The sequence below is a fragment of the Tenebrio molitor genome, chromosome 1 (genome assembly GCF_963966145.1).
Source record: "Tenebrio molitor chromosome 1, icTenMoli1.1, whole genome shotgun sequence".
Classification (NCBI taxonomy): Eukaryota; Metazoa; Arthropoda; class Insecta; order Coleoptera; family Tenebrionidae; genus Tenebrio; species Tenebrio molitor.
Window position 1 is genome coordinate 26,225,377 of NC_091046.1, and position 22,235 is coordinate 26,247,611.

General features: G+C 35.6%; 3 long non-coding RNA genes across 5 annotated transcripts; 2 read left to right on the forward strand and 1 right to left on the reverse strand.

Annotated features, from left to right (window-relative positions):
- The first annotated feature begins 1,675 nt into the window (after positions 1 to 1,675).
- Positions 1,676 to 2,754, forward strand: LOC138133219 (uncharacterized). 3 transcript variants are annotated; one of them, XR_011160284.1, is made up of 4 exons: positions 1,676 to 2,149; positions 2,213 to 2,353; positions 2,414 to 2,561; positions 2,622 to 2,754. It is a non-coding gene; the product is annotated as an uncharacterized lncRNA (long non-coding RNA). The 3 variants fall into 3 exon arrangements; XR_011160285.1 differs by lacking the exon at positions 2,213 to 2,353 and having other exon boundaries at positions 1,678 to 2,149; XR_011160286.1 differs by lacking the exon at positions 2,414 to 2,561 and having other exon boundaries at positions 1,678 to 2,149; positions 2,622 to 2,736.
- Positions 2,755 to 3,161: 407 nt separating this feature from the next.
- On the reverse strand, positions 3,162 to 4,969 carry LOC138133230 (uncharacterized). The gene is made up of 2 exons (XR_011160289.1): positions 4,503 to 4,969; positions 3,162 to 4,450 (listed from the first exon to the last, which is right to left on the reverse strand). It is a non-coding gene; the product is annotated as an uncharacterized lncRNA (long non-coding RNA).
- Positions 4,970 to 20,569: 15,600 nt separating this feature from the next.
- LOC138122290 (uncharacterized) lies at positions 20,570 to 21,829 on the forward strand. Its single transcript, XR_011156423.1, has 3 exons — positions 20,570 to 20,606; positions 21,061 to 21,279; positions 21,311 to 21,829. It is a non-coding gene; the product is annotated as an uncharacterized lncRNA (long non-coding RNA).
- Positions 21,830 to 22,235: the final 406 nt, after the last annotated feature.

Sequence of the window (22,235 nt, forward strand, 5' to 3'; positions counted from 1 at the left end):
AAACCTCTTTTCAAAAATCATAAAATTAACCCCTGTTGCCATTTAAAAAAAATTCAAGTTAGCCTTGAATCTCGAAAACAAATGAAGGTATAAAACTGAAAAAATTGGAAAGAATAGAATTTAAATGCTCTTAACTCCTTACCAAATCTCAAGGATTTCCGAGAAACCATTCTCGAGATATTTAACTGTTGCCATACTTTGTAGCGATCCTGTATAATACACGTACAAATCTACTTTCTTTGTTTTTTTTTATAAAGAAGTTCGAAATAATATTCGATTTTCGCTTTTCTTAATATTTCCCTCCACCACCCGGCGGCACGGCAATTTTGCCGGAGTACATATCTTACCGTAAGAGTCCAAAAAGGGTGAATGTGCACATCCACCGGCTTATGTGTACACTGACCAGCAGAACCGGCCAATTTGCGTAAATTATCTCTTATATGCACTTTTATTTATTGCACTATTTAGTGAACTGGAGCAGGCTTCAGCAAGTTTATTCACTTTAAGTAAAAATGCAATTGGTACCAAGATGTTAATAGGTACATATAGGTATTAAAGGTCTGTACGATTTATGTAACTATAATCGTGTCAAAAATAAATTACTCCCTAGAATTTAGGGATATTCGTTACTAGGTTGCCATAAATTTGGTTAGGTTGGAGGCTATGTGGTTTCTGGTGAAAAACAAAAGATATCGTAACCGTAAGGCTGTGAATTCCTTGTAACAATTACATATGGCTCTATTTCTGCTAAGTGATGTTTTTTCGTTTCACAATCAATTTTGGTTTCTGGCGGCATATTTAGTTGGACTTAATCATCTCTCAATTCATAGTAACCAACCTTAAGCATTCTAATTCTAGTTACACACAACATGAAAAACGTTATTTCCCTAAATGTTCGATTTATAGGGAGTAATTTATTTTTGACACGATTGTACAGTGGAAATTACTTATGGAATAAATTCAGTAACTTCAAAACTAATGACATTTGTCGAAAACGCTGAAACAGGTCAATTTTTATTTCTCATAGTAGTTATTTTAAGTTGCTTCACTTGTTCATGACGTTATCCATTTTTGAGGTATTACGTCATCACCAATTTTTTTAAATGACAACCCCTACTTTTTTGTCCTCTTTCTGATAGACTTTCTTACTACCTAAACGATGAATCAAAAAAATTGTTACCTTACATAACATTTTTTTTTTGAGAAAATGACAAATTTTACTTCAAAAAATTAATTTAATTTTTAATGTAAAAAATTTACTTGACCTCAAACAAAAATAAACAAACATCTAAGGTTGACAATAAAATGTAACAGAAATGTTGAAATTGCCCCTCGCCAACTATTTAGCACTCACACAGGAGTGTAAACATTGTACACCGCGCTCAATAATGTTAGGGCTAATTTGTTCCATTTCAGCGCGAATTCTGTGTCGTAATTCTTCTAAATTGTTTGGTCTATTGAAGTAAATCCTCGACTTTAAATAACCACATAGAAAAATAGTATATTAAGTATAAAGAACGGTAATGACAATGTACGGATCGAAGACAATTGTTTGGAGGAGGAGCTTGCGACGACTCCAATATTGTCTGAGATCCGTACATTGTCATTAACGTTCGTCATGCTTACGAGATTTTTTGCGCGATTGAATATTTATTACAAAACATTCCTAATGCAATGCGATACGACGCCCTTCACATCGTGTTGCCACAATGTCGATTTTTGTATCGCGTTTTTAAGGCAATCTGCAAACAACTACCGCCATTGCAGTTTTTGTGCGCAAATATCGCCAGTTGTGTTGAAAAACAAGCAGTAAAATGAGTGATATTAGTGATTCCGAAAACGAAGTGGATATTGTAGAAGAAACTTTGAATGTGGGGTGCGTCACAAATAAAGAATTTTTGAAACTAACGACCTCAACGTGTAATTAAGAAGACAAGGAAAATTTGTGGTATGAAAATTTTGATAATACTAATGTCGCGGCAAGTTCGCTAATATTATTTCATTGCAGCGGCAAGGAATGCCGACCACAAGAGCCGTGTGAGTTTCCAGAAAGTGCTAACATCTTGTCTTCAACTTCTGTCTACATAAATCAAGAATTTTCGAAACCAGCGAACTCAATATGAAATCAAGAAGACAAGGAAAATCCGGGGTATGAACATGTTGACAATTCTAATGTCGCAGCAAGTCTGTTACTAAAATTGTTTCATTGCAGCGGTAAGGTAGGCCGACTACAAGAGCCGTGTGAGTTTCCAGAAAGTGCTAACATCTTGTCTTCAACTTCCGTCTACATAAATGAAGAATTTTCGAAACCAACGATCTCAATTTGTAATCAAGAAGACAAGGAAAATGCGGGGTATGAAAATTTTGACAATGCCAATGTCGCGGCAAGTTTGCTAATGCTATTTCATTGCAGCGCCAAGGAAAGCCGACTACAAGAGCCGTGTGAGTTTCCAGAAAGTGCTAACATCTTGTCTTCAACTTCTGTCTACATAAATGAAGAATTATTTTCGAAACCAACAACCTCAATGTGTACCTAATCAAGAAGACAAGGAAAATGCGGGGTATGAAAATTTTGACAATGCCAATGTCGCGGCAAGTTTGCTAATGCTATTTCATTGCAGCGCCAAGAAAAGCCGACTACAAGAGCTTTATGAGTTTCCAGAAAGTGCCCCCACATATTGTCTTCAACTTCTGTCTACATAAAAATTATTATAATAATCGATTAATTTTGAATAAACTTTACTTACCATTCTAGAACACCAAAAATTACTTATAGTCTATCCAGTGATAGATTGTTGACAGTCAAGTATTCATTTCACGACTCCCGTACTACGCGAAGAAAATAGTACCGCGGCAAATTTAAAATATCCCACAATGTTACTAAATTACAAAATGAAGTCTTCATACACGCGTTGAATTAAGATTTTATGTAGGATGTCTCAGAATAAATGTAGGAGACGTGGATGACATATTCTTCGTAAATTCTAATAACGAATTCGAAAGAAAAAGTGCCCTAGGATAATAATTAACAACGTAAGATGTAGGCTAAAAAATTTATATATGATAATAAATTTATAATGTCACATGAATGTTTTAAAATATTAACTTACGTTGACATGAATTAGTTTTGGGCCAGGAAAATGAAATAACGACAAAACATGTTTACTTCTACATTTTTATTTTTATCTCACCTGGTACAAGAAGGTAACACAGGTCAGAACCCTGTTCATAATGGATTTTCACTCAAAATGGGGTAAACGTAAACATGGAAAAAACGCATCATTTGAGTGATTTGACCATCTATTTTAGTCATGTACCTATAATACTGTCACTTATCAGGGGTTGAATGTCCCCCCCATCTCGTCTTCAAAACGCTACATCTGCAAATAAACCAAACCCTTTAAATAACTAGTCATTACCTAGGTGAAAACTCAAATCACTATCACTATCGTCACTTTCAATGTCAACATTAATCACCAGCTCCTCAACAGACGTATATATCTCTTTTTCAAAATATTGTCTTATAATTTTATTGGTATGACCTATGTAATGTGTCCATTGTTCTGCAGAGACCCCTTCTAAAGCTGTCCTCCACGCCAAAATTGGATTTTTGTTCTTCAGAACCTCACTGTCATATGTTCGCTTGGTTTGACTCCATACCATTTCAATCGGGTTAAAAATACAATGATATGGAGGCAAACGTAATGGTTTATGACCAGCCTCATGAATAACACGATCCACTACGTAGACAGGACTTTTATAATTTTGTCTGCATAACTTTAATAAGGTGTCCTTTTTATCTGTCTCAGAAAAATGGATATTGTTATTTTGAAGCCAGGTCTGTAAATGAGCTTTTCTCCATGCACAAGTTGGTTCCTTTTCCTCCAAGCGACTATGGTAACTGGCGTTGTCCAGAACAATTATTGATGGTTCCGTCAAAGCAGGTAATAATTTATCTTGCAACCACTCTTCAAAAGTTTCTGCATTCATTTCTGAATGGTAATCCAATGAATTCTTTTTGCTTTTGAAGATGAGTCCTGCCCCTTCAATAAAATTCAAAAGTATTGCAACACTTGAACGTTTGTAATGGTAGATAAATTTTGAAGTGAGCTCCTGGCCTAAAGTATCCAACGTCACATGCTTTTCTACAATTAAAAATTATTAGTTCTACACACTTAATTTCCTAAAATAATGACCCCAGAAATCTACATGCAAAATAAACTCATAAATTAAGAAAAAAAAATCTCATTGAATAAAGCACCCTTTCTTCTCTCTTACTCTGATGAACCATGTCATATAAAATAAAACGAATTTCTTGTTTAATATTTGGACCCAAATCTGTCGTACTATTTTTGGACCGTCGCCTTTTAATTTTCTGAGGCTCCTCTTGTACTGCATCTTTGTATTGCAAGACTGAGTTCTTACTAATACCCAAACAAAGTGCAGTTACCTACAAAAACAAGACTTAAAATCATGTGTTAGGTGTAAATCATCAACAGTACCTCAACAGCAGATCCCAAACACAAATTTCTTTCCTTAAAATAGGTGTATGCATTGGCAATCATCTTTTGTGCTGTCACATTACCAGCGACAATAATATAGCTTCTCTTGGCCTATCAAACAGTTCATTAAAATCAAACGAAAAACCAAGAATCTTACCTTTGACTGAACCGTATTTGTTATATCACTTAGGCCACTCATTGTTTAAAGAAAGTTTTTCCTTGGAAAGATTCTTAATTAAATAGTTTATTTTATAACACTTTGACGTCCTACAAACACACGCTGACAGGAAGCTGACAGGCACCTGACAGGTCGGAACCGTGTAGGGTGTAGGAATAAAAAAGGCGCGAACACTGCCAACGTTAAAGCGCATCAACCCAATGTCCCTATTGATTTACATTGTTTATGTCTAGGGAAATTTCTTTTTTTCACGATATTTGAAAAAGTTGAATCTATGGCTGGATTCACTATACCATCGAGTTTATCGTTAGCAACGAGTAAACAGAGCTTACCATCTTGGAAACAGACGTGGTAAACAACCAAATAGAGTACAATCGCGCAAAAAAATAAATACATTAAAAATTACATTAAAGGTTTGAAGTAAAATTTGTCATTTTCTCAAAAAAATTGTTATGTAAGTTACCAAATTTTTTAATTCATAGTTTTGGTATTACGCAGGTCTATCGGAAAGAGAAGAAAAAAGTGGGGATTGTCATTTAAAAAAATTGGTGATGACGTCATAGCTCAAAAATGGATGACGCCATGAGCAAGTGAAGTAACTTAAAATAAGTATTACGAGAAATAAAAATTGACCTGTTTCAGCATTTTCGACAAATTTCATTAGTTTTGAAATTATTGAATTTATTCCATAAGTAATTTCCACACTGTATGTAGATATAAAATATGATTTATTCAAAAACAACAAAATAACAAGTTAGAGAATAAACTAAACATAAGGAAGAATATAGGTACAATTTTTAAGAAAACCAAATTGCTATTTGGTCCTCATTGCGACAGGGATTGCTTCCTACCGTGGCGTAGCACCAGTGAAGTTAAAACACTGGCATTTCTTTGTTTCGTATTTTCCCTTACAACTGCATTTCTTAAAACATTGCTCACTCGTTAACGAAATCATTGAAACGATTTCCCGCTTATTCTGCGTCGGCTTCAGTCGTAGTAAATTTATATCCACATTTACCATTCGCCTCTGGTAAATGCGCACACAATCCATGTTTGAAAGGTGAATGTGCGAAAACGGTGACTGAAAAAGATTGCTTTGCACATTTACCAACGAAACCGGTCATTATGAACGTTTACCGGTAAATGTGTACATTCGCCCACCTTCACACTTTTCCCGTAACACATACACTGTTACGGATATTACTATCAGGTAATAGTGCAGTGCTAATCAACATAATCGGGTCTATGACGTTTCGCCGCAGCCGTTTCGCCGCTGCCGTTTCGCCGCGGCCGTTTCGCCACCACGCGTTTCGGCACTAGGCCAGTTCGCCGCGGCTGTTCTGCTGCTGGTCTTTTTTTAGCCACCTGTTATAGTTATTTTTCTATAAACCTTACTAAAGGTTGTCGTTGTCGTAAACGTTAACCCAAAGACGTATTACGTCTTTTCTAGTTCGTTGTCGTATGTACGTTAATCGAATAACGTATATCAATTAGAAATTTCATTTTCGAAAAACTATCGCCTAGTAGTAAAGGTTCCAAGATTAGATTTATAACATTGATGATTTCTCAAAGGATAGGCGCTATCTCCATAAATTTTGATTCGTTGGCCATTTACAAAACTGCTTATAATAATTAATATAATGAATTATTAATTATAATAATTCCATCTCGACGTAGCAGTGATTGATATTTAAATTTATTTATTTTATTTATTATTTATTTATTTTTAAATAAGTTAACGTTTACCGATAAGTTAAAACGTTTTGCAAAAACTCTTTTTAAAGATGAACGATATCATCTCTACGATATAAAATAACGTTGTCGTTAAAGTTTAACGGGCATAATCAAACTGTTTGCAAAAAGATACCTGAACGTTAACGTTATATTTTTATATTCTGAAAATTTGTTATTGTGTACCTACCTATAGTAAAATAATCAATTTAATCCTTATCCAATTTTGTCTTTACCAAATCCTACAGGTAACCTGGCCCTTAAGATTTTTTTAAATGGAATTTTAACGAGGGGGGTATTAAAAATATAGTATCAATGACTCATTACGTTGATTCTTTGGAAACGACATTACGATTTAAAATTTGTTATGTATAATGTGAGGTTGAGCATCATATTTTTCTCACCTGGTCGATTAAAAGACGTGTTGGTTCAGATTAATTTATTGGTCTGGATGTTACTGCATTGGTCTCTATTAGCTATGTACACAGTTTTTATAAACAGGGTGCAAGTAACCTGGAAAAACCCCTGGTGTGGCGTGACTCGTGTAGATATATTCAATTTTTCACCCAAAGGACACCAGATGATCATGGTGGTACCGACCGTTACATTGTAATTTTACCCTAAAAATACTTCACGATAAGTCATTTTTGTCTTCTTCATAATTGTTGTCAAATCAGGTAGAAACTCCGAACGAATATTCAATCCCTCATCTGCATGGAGCGTTCTTAGTAAATAGTAGATTTAATAGTAACACTTTGGGAAATAGAACTACACAATGCGGCTCTCTGTATTTGGTGAATATTATAGTTTTATTGGGCGGGCTTTCAGGGTCATCAGATATACTGCATGTCTCCGGATTGAGTTTACCTACAAGAGGGAAAAAATATTTTTGATTTTAGGCAAAAACTTCAGAGGAATAACATTTTTTGCTTAATTTGAAACTCCCATTTCTGTTATTAAAAAGATGATTCAGTGGTTGTGTATCCTTTAATAAATTTAATTTAACAACTAAATTCATGTGTATAATTTTAGCGAATATATCATGACCAGAGACCGGCGAAAAATGGTGAAACGCTAGCGAATAACTCCCACCACAAGACCCTCAGTATCGGCGCCCTCTATTAGTGGAATAAAATCGGACTGCCATTATGACTCTTATTAGTGATTCGAAGGTATAACTAAATGAGACCTATTCTATCTTGTAGAGGACATTTTGGGGCATAAGGAATCTACAACTTTTTTTTATCCAATTTTGCCTTGTAAAGTCATGTTTAAATATTTAGATACAAGGGATAAAAGCAATTGTTTAATGAACAATCGAATAAAATTTTAATTGCTCTTGCGGTTTAAAAATTTTATTTCGCTAGCGGTTGAAAAATGTCAAATCTCAAATCAAAGAAAATAAATCAATAATACATTACAAAATTGAAGAACAAAATTAACTACAGACGCATTTAATTTTTTCAGTAATGAAGGTCTTGCAATGGCTGATTAACGAAAACAATGTTGCAGTTTTGAACACTGTCACGTTCAAAGTTTACGCTCCTTGTACTATTAATTAATTCGTTGTTCACCTTATGCAAATAAGATAACAGAGTTTTGTTTCTCTGAAACGTCAGCTGAAGTACTTGGTTTTTCTACAGGTACCAAAGAAGAAGCTTTTTTCCCAAAAATCTTTCCACAGGTCTCTATTATCATATACAGGGTGATTCATCTTTTACCGCCTGTGGCAAAATTGACCTTAAAAATTATGATTTCACTTTCATATTTTGCAGACCTAATTTATTATCCGTAAGGTACATAATATCAAAAAATGGAATTTATAAGTTAATTATGTCAAATTTTGGCATTTTATCAATTATTAATTGTTTAATTTATTCAATCTTGTGGCATATGCACACTCAGGTATTTTCACACAATTTTACCACGTTAAATCAATTTTAGCATATGGTATTATTGAAATAAACGCATTTTGATATTCAAATTTGTATTTGATTCATGATTTACGACATAATGTATGTCCCAATATCTTAACAATAAGGTCTTTATTGCCACAGCTGTGGGTCCTTTACAAATTTTATCGTAAATCCACCTAAGCAGGTCAGTTTTACAGGGTAGTCATTGTTAAGGAAAATTTACAACTCTAAAAGCCATTAACTACCAATAAAAGCAATTTTTCCATTAAAATCGATATAATTCAAAAACTATCAAAGATTTTTCGAAACGGGTTGCAGACATTGATTTTATACGTCATTAGCCACATTCTGATGCAAAAATTTAGAAAAAATTTTTTTTGAAATCAATTATACCGCCTGAAAGTAAATTTTTCGACAAATCAAATCTGTAAATTTCATAATTTTTTCTCAATTGTTAAGGGTCATTTTGCCACCGGCGGTAAAAGATGAATCACCCTGTATACTCGTAATATACCAAGGGACAGATATATTGCCGGAAATTTTTTCGAGCAGTCCTCACACACGAGTGTTTGAAGCAAGAAAATTACACGAGGGCGCTAGCCCGAGGGTAATTTTGAGCGACAAACACGAGTGTTGGACTGCAAGAAAAAATTTCTGGCGATATATATCTGTCCCGAGGTATATTCGGAAGAGAATCGCCCGAATTTTTTTTTCCCTAGGTCAATTATATCGCTTAATTAAATATCGCAATTATTTCCGCTTAATTAAATTGTGATTGGTTGCTATTCAAACAATTCGGAGTTGTGATTTGTCAATATAAATCATGTGACATTTGAGGGCGATTCTCTTTGTAATAGTCTTCTATATAATTTTCGGCGATTGTACTGGAACTCCAACCGCCATGTCTTTTAAGTTCAAGAAGGGTCGCACCTCCATCTACCAACAGCGTGACCTGTATACAACGCAGGCTCAGAAAGAACCAAAAATTCTGCAATGACGCTAGGCATTTTAGGTATCTTGTTCTCTCCCACCGGTTGGACGGTAGGTTTGCCACGTCGGTAGTTTAAAAAAAAGCGTCTATAGGCTACCACTTGAGGTCGTAATATTACGTACTTCCTATAGATGTCTACAGCATTTATGGCTACTTCATTGATTATCGTGAACAGGTTTATTCGTTTTTGTGTCTGGTGGAGTTACAACTAAGACATTTCCTCGATCGTCCACATCGTCGATTTTCATGTTAACGAGTTCGCCAACACGGCATCCACCAGCTATGCCCATGACAAGTACTATTTTAACCAGTAGAAAAATTTCGTCCGGTGCCTCACTGAAAAATCTTAACACATCCTCACGGCTCAGTACTTTAGATTTTTTGCTTCTAAAGCCTCTTGAATTCTGTTTTAACAGAGCTTTCTCTTTAACGAATCTACAACAATAATGTAAATATTTACAATCTGGTCTGTACAAACACATTTTTTATAGTTACCTCCCAATATCCACGTTCCCGAAAATAATTAGGCAAGCTTTTAACATGGAACAATAACTCCACATTGAGGATGGCTTCAAACTTTGAATGTTCGCAAATATAATTTAGAATGAGAGCTTCAGTAATTTCCGTTGAATCTCTCTTCATTCTCCAGGAGCAAAATTTTTGATCCAATTTTTTATATGTTTCCTTTGACTTCTTGGGGAGCAATTCTTCTATAATTGCATTTTCTATTTTCAACCTTCTACTACACTGTCACTCATAAATATTTTTCTATCAACAAACCAATGGCAACAAAAAATCACACTCGGTGACTCGATAACCATAGGTGATTGATTAGTGACACAAGCTTCTGACTTTATTAAAAAAAAAATACATTCAAATGGAGAAGTTTATTAGTGCAAAATTGGATAAACAGTTGTATTACACTCGCGAGCTAAATGAATGTTTAACAACGATGTTAACGCGCTTGCGGCTTTGCCGCTCGCGCTGTTAAACGCATCGCTCGTTAAACATTCATTTAGCCCGCTTGTATAATAAATAACTATTAATAGGACCGAACTTCGAAACCGCTTTTAAACTACGTAGTTGAGGCGTAGTCCGAAAAATTACGTTTCTCGTAACAATTAACGCTGTGTTAATTCAACTATTGAAGCCATAATTTTGATTTTCTGTATATTTATACTAAAAAGTACAGTGCTTCCAACAGTGAATTGAAAATTCCGCAAATATCGATAGTTTTGAAAAAAAATATTAATGAATTTCGATTAATCAAAAATGCGCATCGTAAACTTCACTCTGTTGGGACCTATGTGAAATTTCGATACGCATGTAGCGAGTCAAATGTAACTAAGATATTGGAAAAGTTTGTAAAAAAAGAATTAAGTCGATGCCCCGTGTACTTTTTGAGAAAATATTTTTTTTATTCGACGAGCAGAAATAACCCTTAACTTTGTATTGTTGCTAAAATTTACTTAATAAATGCTGTCTTCGTCATCCCCATTCTCATATAAACGAGAAACATTGTTCAATTCTGTGTTGACAAAATCAAAAATTGGTTTTACTCGTCCGAGATATAATTTTCGAATTCGCAATTGACACGCAAACAATTCATTTAAAGCTACCAAGCCACTGCACTAGAGTGGTGGGAGGGGAAGACCTTTTTCCGCCGGTCTCTGATCATGACGTTTCTTATAATCGCTTTGAGCCAAAACGGTGCAAGAAGAAATGATGTGTTCAATTGTTTCGCCTTCAGTTCCGCAAATCCTACATTTATGAATGATCGATTGCAAACCGCATAGGTGTTTTTTTTTAATTTCTTGTATTTATAACACGATCTTGTATTGCAAATATAAAACCCTCCGTCTCAGGGTCAATATTTGATTTTTTAAGCCATGCATGAGTAGCCTGAATATTAATTTCTGTTTTTTCCAGTTCTTTAAAGTATCTCCCATGTAAAGACTTCTGTTTTATATTTGCTATAGTGTCAGGTATATTTGGCTCAACAATATTTGAAATTATTATTATCACTTAAATTTAAAGGTGTGTAAGTAACTTTTATCGGCTGAAACCAAAGCATTAAAAAAGGTGTTATCACGAGCTCTATTGAGGAAATAATTTTTTAATGAAGCAATTTGATTGTTTTGAAGTATTTCTAGATTTGAAAAACTCCTACCACCAAATTTGGTAAAAAGAACTCTGGTTTTAATGTTTATATTCTGTAAATTAGTTTTGGTCCATTTTATAACACCAAAAGAATAGGTCAGCAATGGAGCAGCATATGTATTAACTGCTTTAATTAAATTATTACCGTTAAATTTTGATTTTAATAGTATATTAAAGAACGAGTTTTATAAGGGTTGATTTGGCGCACGAGTCCCAGGTGTAGAAAACGACCCGTAGGGGAGTTTTCTATGGGACGAGTGCGCCAATATCCTTATAAAACCAGTTTTTTATATTATTTTTTATAATTTGCACCCCTGTTTTAATTTTTAAATAAAAAAAAATAAATTCCCAAATTCTAGGGAATTTCGTATTAATTGGTAATTCAAGGTAACGGATGCAACTACATCTGCAACAGATGTTAAAAAGTAGAGTTTGAACATTAATATTGAAAGTTTTTTGTTGTAATACACTGAAATATTGATAAAAATTTAATTAAAGTACAGTGTACTTTTATAAAGCCATAAACGACTCCTACTGACTGACGTTTATAGACGTATTATAAACGCAAATTCTAAAAAAGAGATTTAATTGTTAAATAAAATTCTTTTTCAAAATTTTCTCTATTTTTGTCATTTCCTTTTGGGCAATTCTTTCTCCTTCTCTCCGCTTTAGAGCTCCATCTATCAAACCTTGAGCTACTTTCTTTTCAACAATATCTGCTTTTTCTAAGGCTTCTTTTAACCTTTTGTTTCCTTCTTGTAACAACTTATCAGTTGACTTTTCATTTTCTGACGCTACTTGCTTTCGCCTCGCTATTTCTTTATCTACATTCGATAAATCCAATTTGGCTTTCTTTTTTTGCTCTTCTTGTTCCTGTATGGCTTTCTGCTTCTAAAATTTCGTTCGTTTTTCTTTCTTGTTCTGTTTTCTTCTTTTTTTTCCTCCAAAAGATAATTTTCATAATTCTGTTTTGCTCTTGAACATTGCAATAAAAGTTCCTTTGTAATCGGTACAAGTTCTGGCTTTCCAAACTTTTTTATACCTGCAACTACATGTTGTCTTGCGTTTAAAGTTCTCAAAGACATTCTTGATTTATGATCTGTTAATATGAGGCCTGATCTACTAAAACCTCTTTCTAAGTCTGTATTTCCATGTGAAAGTGAAAAGCTTGCTTTCAACAACACACCCAATTTGTCGTACTTCTGTTTACTATTACCACTTAAAAAAAAATTAGCAGTACACATCTATTGCACATTTTGTCGCATCATAATCAGGTAGCTTTTCTGTTTGTAAAAGGCATATTTCATTAAGAACAGAAGCTTTGACACATAATAAGAGGCATCAGATTTTTGTATTAGCTTGGGGTTTATAACTGTTAGATATTTAATAAGTTTGTTATTAATTGGTGATTTTTCCTGTAAACATTTAGCACATTTTAAATAATGACCGCGAACACCATTGCGGAATTCTAATACAGCTTTTTTATTTTTGCTAATATTGCTTAATATTTCTTCACTTAAAACAATGTCTTTGGCATCAAAAATGTTATTATCATTAAATCTAGAGCAAAGTGTTCTATTTCTATTCATCATACAGGGTTATTATAAATGTTTGTAGTCAACGAGCCCATGAAATTGTGCGAGATATTGATCCTTACATGATTGCATTCAGTTTTTATGTCGTACACCATTTTAATAAAATGAAATAATAATGAAAGTAGTCTGTTCCACGGTGTACCCCATTGCAATCCTAAAAATCCTTTTTATCCTAAAAAAATGTGTTTAGGAGAAACTGATAATTAGAAGAGAGAATTTGGAAGAGAACAGTTAACCTGAAAATAAATTTACTTGAAACTTACGAAATCTTACTAACCTAACCTTGATCGCTGTTGTATACTCGTCGTTGTCTGCTATGGTCGTCTGTGGTCTTAACAGAGATAACGGTCTTAACTCTTAATCACAGCTCTTAATAAAGATTGATTTTTATTCGAAAGTAAAAACCAAACAATAAAAAGCAGCAACCAGTGATTTGACACTAACAGTGACTTTTACAGTTTCAGTTGGTCAGGAGCTCACTCATGCCAATATTCCACTAGATACAGTGCACAATCGAAACAAGACGGTACAAATTCATGGCCTACTTGGACTACAAACATTTATAATAACCCTGTACAACACATGAATCACTGGCTCATTTTTCTGTAAAAACGATTATATCTTGTGAACATAGTTGCACTTTCAATTACAAAATATAATTTGCCTTTGAGAGTTTGATCATTTAAATACTTCATAATGTTGTACGGTTGGCTTAAAAAAAACGGGAACTGTCAGAAAAAGTTCTCTCAGATTTTATTAAATTTTTATAGTTTGAAACGGTCTTTTAGAATTTAGGTTAAAAAACTGCACTTATGTGTCAGAAATACTACTGTCAAACAGACACAAATTGCCATAAATTGACAAATTAAATTTCCAATTCACATTAGGTCAAATTTCATTTCCCGTTTTTTTTTGAAGCCAACTGTACTTACTAATCTGTAATTCATTTTTATGATTTTTGGGAATTTCCTCTCTAAAATATTTATTTATTGCAGGCCACTGTTGTATTATTCGTTCAGCTGCTGGCATTATTGTTAACCATCTTGTCAAAACGTGTTTTATAAATCTATTTTTAGGTATTCCAGATCATGTCTGAATTTCAGCAAAATGTTCCCACCTTGATGGATACTTTTTAAAAAAGTAATAAATATCAATAATTAGGTCGCTAACCTCTTCGCCAAAAACTTTCAACCCGGCTAAAAAGGCATTATGTACTGTGTGAATTGAACACGAGCCCATATCAATTAAACATTTTCTTTCTCGCTCTATTTGCATCCTCCCGTTAATAATTCGATGAACTTGTTTATTGACATTTAGACCATCTGACCCTAGCATGAGTAACTTATTATAACATAAACTTGCATTGTCTAGGCTGTTGAAAAGACATGATGACAGATTTTCAGCTGTAGCATGACTCACATAAAATGTTTCTAAATGGCATGTTACTGTTTTTGATCGCTCCTCTGAAAAAAAGCGAATTGCTACTTGCAGCTCTTTTTTGTTCGAATGATTTGTCGTCTCATCATAGAGAATACTAAAATATGAATTTCCAACTTCTCTAAGCAAACTAAGAAGTGTTCAATTGAAATATTCCGGAAGTGCGCAACCACCCCCAACTTTTTTTTTCAAACGTAAGGGTATATCAAGTGACACCTCGTTTGAAAGGCCAATTTGTAAGGAATACAACGCACTATTTGTTTCTTGAATATTTTCAAAGCCTACGTGCTAAAAAATAAAAACCAGTTCTATAAGTTCAACACTATTTAATGCAACAAATGTTCAAAAAAAAGTTGTGTCCTATTACACCACAAAAGTTACTAAATCACTAGATTTAGTAGTGTATATTGAAAATGGATGAACTCTACAACTTCTATGACAGTTAGGGCCATTTCTTTTTCCTTTTGTGAATAGTTTTTCTCTTCGTTCCCGATGTGGATTGTTTTAACTCCATTAGAGACAACAAATACAACAGACTATCCAAGAAACTAACACAAATACCAGCATTTTTTAACCAGAAACTGACTCTGACTGACGTGAAGATAGGCTTTTATATGTATCGCGCCTAGTATGCGGTACCAACCGCTTCACAAGTCATTATAATGCGAATTAACTAATAGCGAATTAATTTTCGTCAAAAATGGATATGTAAACTGTCATTAATTTAACGGCGCTATTAAATTAATCTCTGCATTAACTTAATGGAGCATTAAGAAACGTTCTATAAACCCGCCCCTAAGGCCATAATTCTTATAAATTGCACAACATTGTACAAAATAAATGATAACTAAGTAATGCGTCAACACTTTTGTGCTCATTTTTATTAGTTTTATTAGTGAAGTTAGAAAATGGTGCAACCATTCGAGGAATATTTCCTCGTGGCTCCAACCATTATTGGAACAGCAGTACATTGTACCAGCTGGTCCATTTTTCTCCCTGGGGTGAACAAACAGTGGTGGAAAATACGATCCATCGGCACTTATAGCGCATATGACTGTTACTGTTTTACCCCGTTCTCCTGACGCAATGACGCCAAACTGCTTGATTGCTCTTGGTCCCAAACGCCTAGCCGTTTCCTTCGGAACGGTAGAAATTCCACTTTCGTCAACGTTATAGATCCTATCAGGAGAGAAGTTGTACTTCTGCATTACTTTCTGTAAATTGCAGAAGTACTGATCCACTTCCGTCTTATTAAAGGCAGTTATTCTGTTTACACTTGTGGCTTCTGGTTTCCTTAGGCTTGTTTCTTGGTTTCTTTTCAAAAAACCTCTATACCAATCCGATCCTGCCGCCATTTGTTTAACTTTATTAAAATTGTGTCTTATATTGTTCTTTTCGGCATATTTAAATACCAGCTGACATAGTTGGGTTTTGATAATCCCGAAAAATAGTTTGGCCAAGTGGAGTACATACATAATAGCGAATTTCACGTTCTTGTTCAGGAGTGAAGACTGGCGCTCTGCCAAGGGAAGACGACTTTGCCTGTTTAAAATTTTTTCTAATTTTTAAATGACGCCTGAGGGTAGGCTTCGTGAATTTCGTAATTCCTTCCTGCTTCTCTTATTTTCATATTTTCGTTAATTATCGCATTCAATGCGGCATCAAGCCTTTCTTTATTCTTCCCTCTGGTTGTTTTTCTTGTATACTTACCCATCTGTAAAATTCATGTATGCACTTCTCACTTATAATCAACACAGGCTAAGATGACGCGCGTCAACTTAACCGTTTCAGACAGCGTCGTCTTACCCGATTGTATAAAAAAAAAGGTCGATTATTTAAAATATAATCGTTCAATGTTCCAAACAAAACCAGGTGTAAAATACTTGCAATTGATTGTACTTCAGGTCCATATATTTGGTTTTACTGAGATATTACAAATAAACAACTTACTTCGATTAAAAGAGCTCACAAAAATTAGATCGAGGATGGTTGTGATTTCGCTTCTGCAAGAAAACTAACACTTCGCGCGCTTTTTGTATTTACATGCTGCCAACTATTATGAGTGTTTGGATGCGGGAAATTGAAATTCCTGTATATTATTTCGCCAATAGATGATTAAAGTCGGTGCGTCATCTTTTCAACTGCGTCATCTTACCCGATTCTCCCCCACGGGAAATGATACACAACAATTCGTGGAGAAGGTTAAAAATTTCCACAACAATTCTCTTTCCCAACTTACTCCTTCATTGTACAATCCCCCTGGTGCAACACATTGTTGTTATCGATCCGCCGAGGTGGGTGGGTAACGGTACCACTGGAGTACGAAGTCTTCCGCTAGGTTCGCTCGTCTTTGATACCTCGCCCTACTTGTCCTCTCTCCAGGTGGACGAAGACGGCATTTGCGCTCAGAGGACCCTTGGTACAATCTCCGTGACTGGGGCTCAAAGTCGGACTCCCAGGTATTGCTCTTCTGGCGAGCGTGCACCTCTAAAAATGAAACCCCATCACAGCCCTACGACCGTAGCCTGACTCTCCGCCCTGAAGAACTTCCAATTCGGAACTTCTCCGCTGACGATGAACTTCGGTTCCCTTCCGAGAACTCCGAGGGCAATGACACTCCTCCCCGGTGGACTAATCGGAAATCTCCACACTCGAAAAAATTTTTTTTTCTTCGATGAAAAACAAAAGAAATTAGACAAAGTCACGAGAAAATGTTTTTCCGCTCTCCGGGACAATCAACCCTCAGTCTGCGCTCTTGGGTCGCGTTACCGACGACCGAAGCCAACGAAATTGTTACGTTATAAATTACCCTCCCAAAACTGGGCAACCCTATTACCGGTTATAAATCCGGAATGTTCAGGGGGACAACGAACAGGTCGTGGGCGTCGACTCGTTTTACAATGCGTACTACGAATATCGTCGACTGAGGCTGAAAAAAAGGTGAGAACTCCCCGGAGTACGGGAAATGATACACAACAATTTGTGAAGGTTTTTTTATTCACAGACTGTGACGTGAAATGTTTGGTACAAGACAAGATGATAACAAAAGAAACCTGGAAATGTGCAATTCTTATCTAATACCTACAACTTAACAAAATGACACAATCTGTAAAAACTCCACGAAATGAATAAAACCTAAACACAACGCTGTCTAATTTTCTCCTACTTTATCCTGGACAAAAGGGTGACAAATTATACCACGAGCTTCCCTGTTCGACGCGAACGCAACGAGCAAATCTTCCGGCACCGTTGACAGGAAATCGCGAAAATATAAGGGGGTGGAAGGCCGACCCTTTTTCGGACGCTAAACGATTACACCGCGTTCCGGTGAAGGTTAGGATGTCGAGCTCTTTCCCCTTCCCTTCAGCGAGTTACTGCCGGTCGACAACTGGTGTTGTGAAGTAATCGAGCTTTTTCGAGTACCAGTTGAGTGAATACACAATTAACTTCAACAATAATATATTGATGTAAAAAGGACGTTACAGATAAAAATTGGAGATGTTACTGGTTACAAGTTTTCATGCGTATTGATGAATGTGTTCTGTCTAAAACCTAAGTAAACTTAGAAGCAGGTCAGGTCAGGTCCCTGTAGGTGGGGGTGCGCAAGGGTGAGCATTTAACAACTGGAGTGGTTGAACTTTATCAGCCCGATGAAGAAATGTCGCAAGAAATTGTGGTGCTCACCGATAGCTCGATGCTGACGAGGTCACTCCCAGCTGATACGGTGAAGCCGTGTATAAAAAGTGTCTGCCCTTGACGAAAAATTAAAGTTTGATTCAAAAATGGATTATATACAACGGCCAATGAGACAGTGACGAAATGAGTAATAAATTTTACGTGCTCTAAGTACTACTTTCTCTACGTAGAATTCAGTGACTTTTATGTCAACGAATCTCTCGCTGGACAAACTATACATGTCTGCGTATTCGGTATTTGAATAATAATAGTCCATGTTTAAAGAACATCTTGATGGATTAAGGTTGACAGATTTTGCCAGATAGAATTTATTGTTGACCGTCGTATCCAGAGTAATAAAATAACATTTAGCCATGTTGCCCTTCCTTTTTGAAGAGAAATTGCAAAAGTAAAATATTCATTTACTCCAAGATGAAGCTATTCTTTCAAGTAATCTTTTTTGAATTATTATTTTATATGAGTAGCCTAACCATAAGTAGAAATAAACGCTAACATTCATTGCTTTTATTTGAAGGAAACATGATGCAAAGTTTAGACCTTGAGTCGTATAATATTTTGGTAAGGGGGCTCCTATATATTTTTTATTATTTTTCTTCTTACTTCTGGAATGATCCGCTACAACGTTCCGAACTCGGAATACGCTAATTTTGCGACACCGTGTATAAAAGCTTAGTAATGAGATTTGCTGATTAACTACACCTTTTGGCAGGTACCTACGCATTTAAGGTAAAAGTAGGGCATTTAAAAAGCCGTTTATTTTATTTCAAATAATGCAACCCACACTACACGAATTCTGTACGAACGTAGAATTCTGTGAGAACCGTGGAGGGAGAAAAGACTGGAGATGGCATTTCCTATGCTTCCCATGTTAAAAATCCGAACTCTCTAAAAGCACGTGCAACAACCTTTTATGACCCAGTCCACAATGCGCTAGATAAAGAAGCACAATGCGCCTGGAAGGAAGCCGAAGGAAGCCATTGGCCTAGCGTCTATATTCAGAAACCTTTTGACTCTGTAGTTTTCGCGGGCCGGTACACTTATTTGAATTAGTGCCATCTCCAGTCTTTTCTCCCTCCACGGTGAGAACAGTCGGATGTGAACGTGCAAAGCATAAAGAACTTTCAAATATTTATGACGGATGGTTTACAACCCAGCATCTGGGCGGCACTCGATCACAAAACTACTCTCGTCTATCGTCTCTCGATAGTTTACTTAGCCTAGGGCCAATTTACAAAAGCAACTTGATTTGTACTAATTTGTTGATTTGAGGGGTCTTCTTTATATGTCTTTTCAGTTTTCATTATATGAAAATTACTCCCAAAAGTACACCTTTTTGCAAATATTACTCTTTTACCCTTTTTGTGATAAAGAAACTCCAGAAAAAGGGTAAAGTTTCCCATCTGGCAATACTGGACAGGGGTACGGAACAAAACTTTATAGTCTATTTTTTCCTGGTAGGCGGTTGCACGCGCCATTTACAAAATCCTGCAACAAAATGCGACCTACCTATTGGTTAGTGGAATAGAGTAACCAATAGGGAGGTGACATTTCATTGAAGAATTTTATAAACGTGCGCGCAACCGCCTATACTAAAGAACCACGGCTCTCGAATGAGACTGCCGCCCCCATTACGACCCTACAGCCTGAATGGCGCGCATTTCAAAGAAGGTAGTTATGTTGCCGCACGTCGTAGAATTTCCACTTGCATTCACAATCCCACATATTGTTATTAGTTGACCTCTTTCTGCAGATACAATCTGCCCCACTTGTTTGGTTCCTTTTCTGGCTACAATATTTAGAGCTTGTACAAGCGTAGTTATGCCAGTTTCGTGTAGGTTGTAAATATTTTCTGGTGTAAATGTGTAGCTTGTAAAGCTTGTTCGAAGTTCGCGTGGAATTCAGCAAGATTAGTTTTATTAAAACTAGTGGCTCTGCTCAAGTTGGTGTTTTCCGGTTTTCTAATCATGCCGTTTCATAAACCCCTTTAACCAATCAATTCCAGCGGTTTTTTAATGTTCCGAGGACTCAGGATATTGGCAATTAACAGCTTGGCATAATCATAAGCCATCCTTCTAATTTGGGAGTAGGTAAAGCCGTATCACATTTTTGAAGACTTAAGAATGTATTCTTTCACGAGGGTTTCTTGTTCGGAGTTGAACACTCGATGGCGAGTGTATTTAGTTAAATATTCGGTATTAATTTCAGTGTTCTTTTTTATTCTAGCATAGAGTGTGGTATGTAAAACTCTAAAAATTGATGCTGCGGTACCCAAAGACAGAATCGTTTTTTTACAGCTTGTATAGCGGCTTCCATATCTTCGTCAACTACATCCGCCTTAGTTCTCTTCAATAAAATACCACATGGGGCACATTTGAACACTCTTCATTGCTGCCCCATCAGGTATGTTCAAATCTGTCTCGTGGAACAATTTGCAACTAAATTTTAAAGTAAAAGAAATAGGTTAGGTGTTTTGAACTGTTGATTGGTGACTATAAAAGCTAAATGTCATATAAATAGATTGCTTATGATAAATTCATGTACTTGAGTGAAGTAGTAAGCTTGTAGTTTTATTGCAGAATAGTTAGATTTTACAATATAAAATAAATTTACCTCAGTGTCTGTCGTTCTCGTTGGCATTCAACTTACGTAAAAGTTCACTCCTTTTGCTTATGATGTTTGCCGCCTGTGTTTTGCCAATTTTAAATTTACTGGCTAAAGCACGGACACTAACTTTTTGTTTCTCGTAAAACTCAACAACATTTATTTTTTCTTTCAACGTAAGAACGCGTTTTTTTTGGTTGCGAGTGTTGCGACATGTTTGCTGAATGGAGTAAAACTACTGCATTGTTTTCAGACCGTTCCGTTTCCACCCGTCAGCATATTTCAGGGGAAATCCCGATGTTCTTACATTTTTACGACGCAGACTGTCCGCATAAAAGAGGTTCATGAGACGTTAAACACCGCAATTCAGTGTCCGTGTCCGGAATAGGGAGTCCGCTTAAGAGGAAAATTTTTATTAGCAAAGCCATATATATTTTATCGGTCCCTCAAAAAGTGTCCGCTTAAAAGAGATGTCCGCTTATGAGGAGTGTCCGCAAAGAGAGAGTACACTGTATTCCAATTACGAGACAATAAAGATGGCAATACTTTCATTTGCACACACCCACCAAAGGACTTTACATATTCTTTACTGCTCAGCAGTGCACAGCAAGTTTTAATATGTAATTTATTGCGGTGTTTTGTTTTTATGAGTGCCAGCTGGGAAAACACTCTCTCAGCTTAGCTGATGAATGAGTGAGGTAAGCAACTTATACAGTAGAAAATTTTTACTAAATTTGGAAACATCGGCATATTTAAACCTTTTGTGATACTAGGAAGCTGGTTCCACAAATTTGCGATATTGTCTATTCTAACGTTCGTTGGTAATTCTGGCAAAAGTCGCCACTCCGTGTCCAATGTTTCAACATTAATATCTTCAACGAAATTGGGAAAACGCACAGCTATATGGCCTATTGAATCAACTTCACCAGAAACTGCTATCCGAGGATCAAAAACCGACAAAATTTTCAGCATGTGGATAACTTAAACCGAGTTCTTATTTCATGGCATAATTGAAGATAAAATTTCAGGACCCTTAATTTAAAATTATGAATTTCATGATGCAATAGTTTTGCTGCTGTCAATTTTAAAGTAGCCCTAAAAAATATTTTTTTCACAACTATTTCGACGGTTTGGAATATTAAATTGTAATCTATCCGATACCCAGTGAGCACAAAGACGTCAAGATACGTCACGTCCAATACCATGGTTCAACGGTAGATATTACGTCAGAATGTCGCCGACTTCAACGGGTTTCTAAACGTCACACGGTGTATTAAAGGTTTTGTCAACACGTACACATTACGTCAAATAAAATATGTAAAAAAATCGTAATTTTAGGACATAAATAAAACGCATTCTATTTACGTTTATTAAACGAAAGTATTGATACATTTTAAACGTAAAATAATCGCATTATAAAATTCGTCA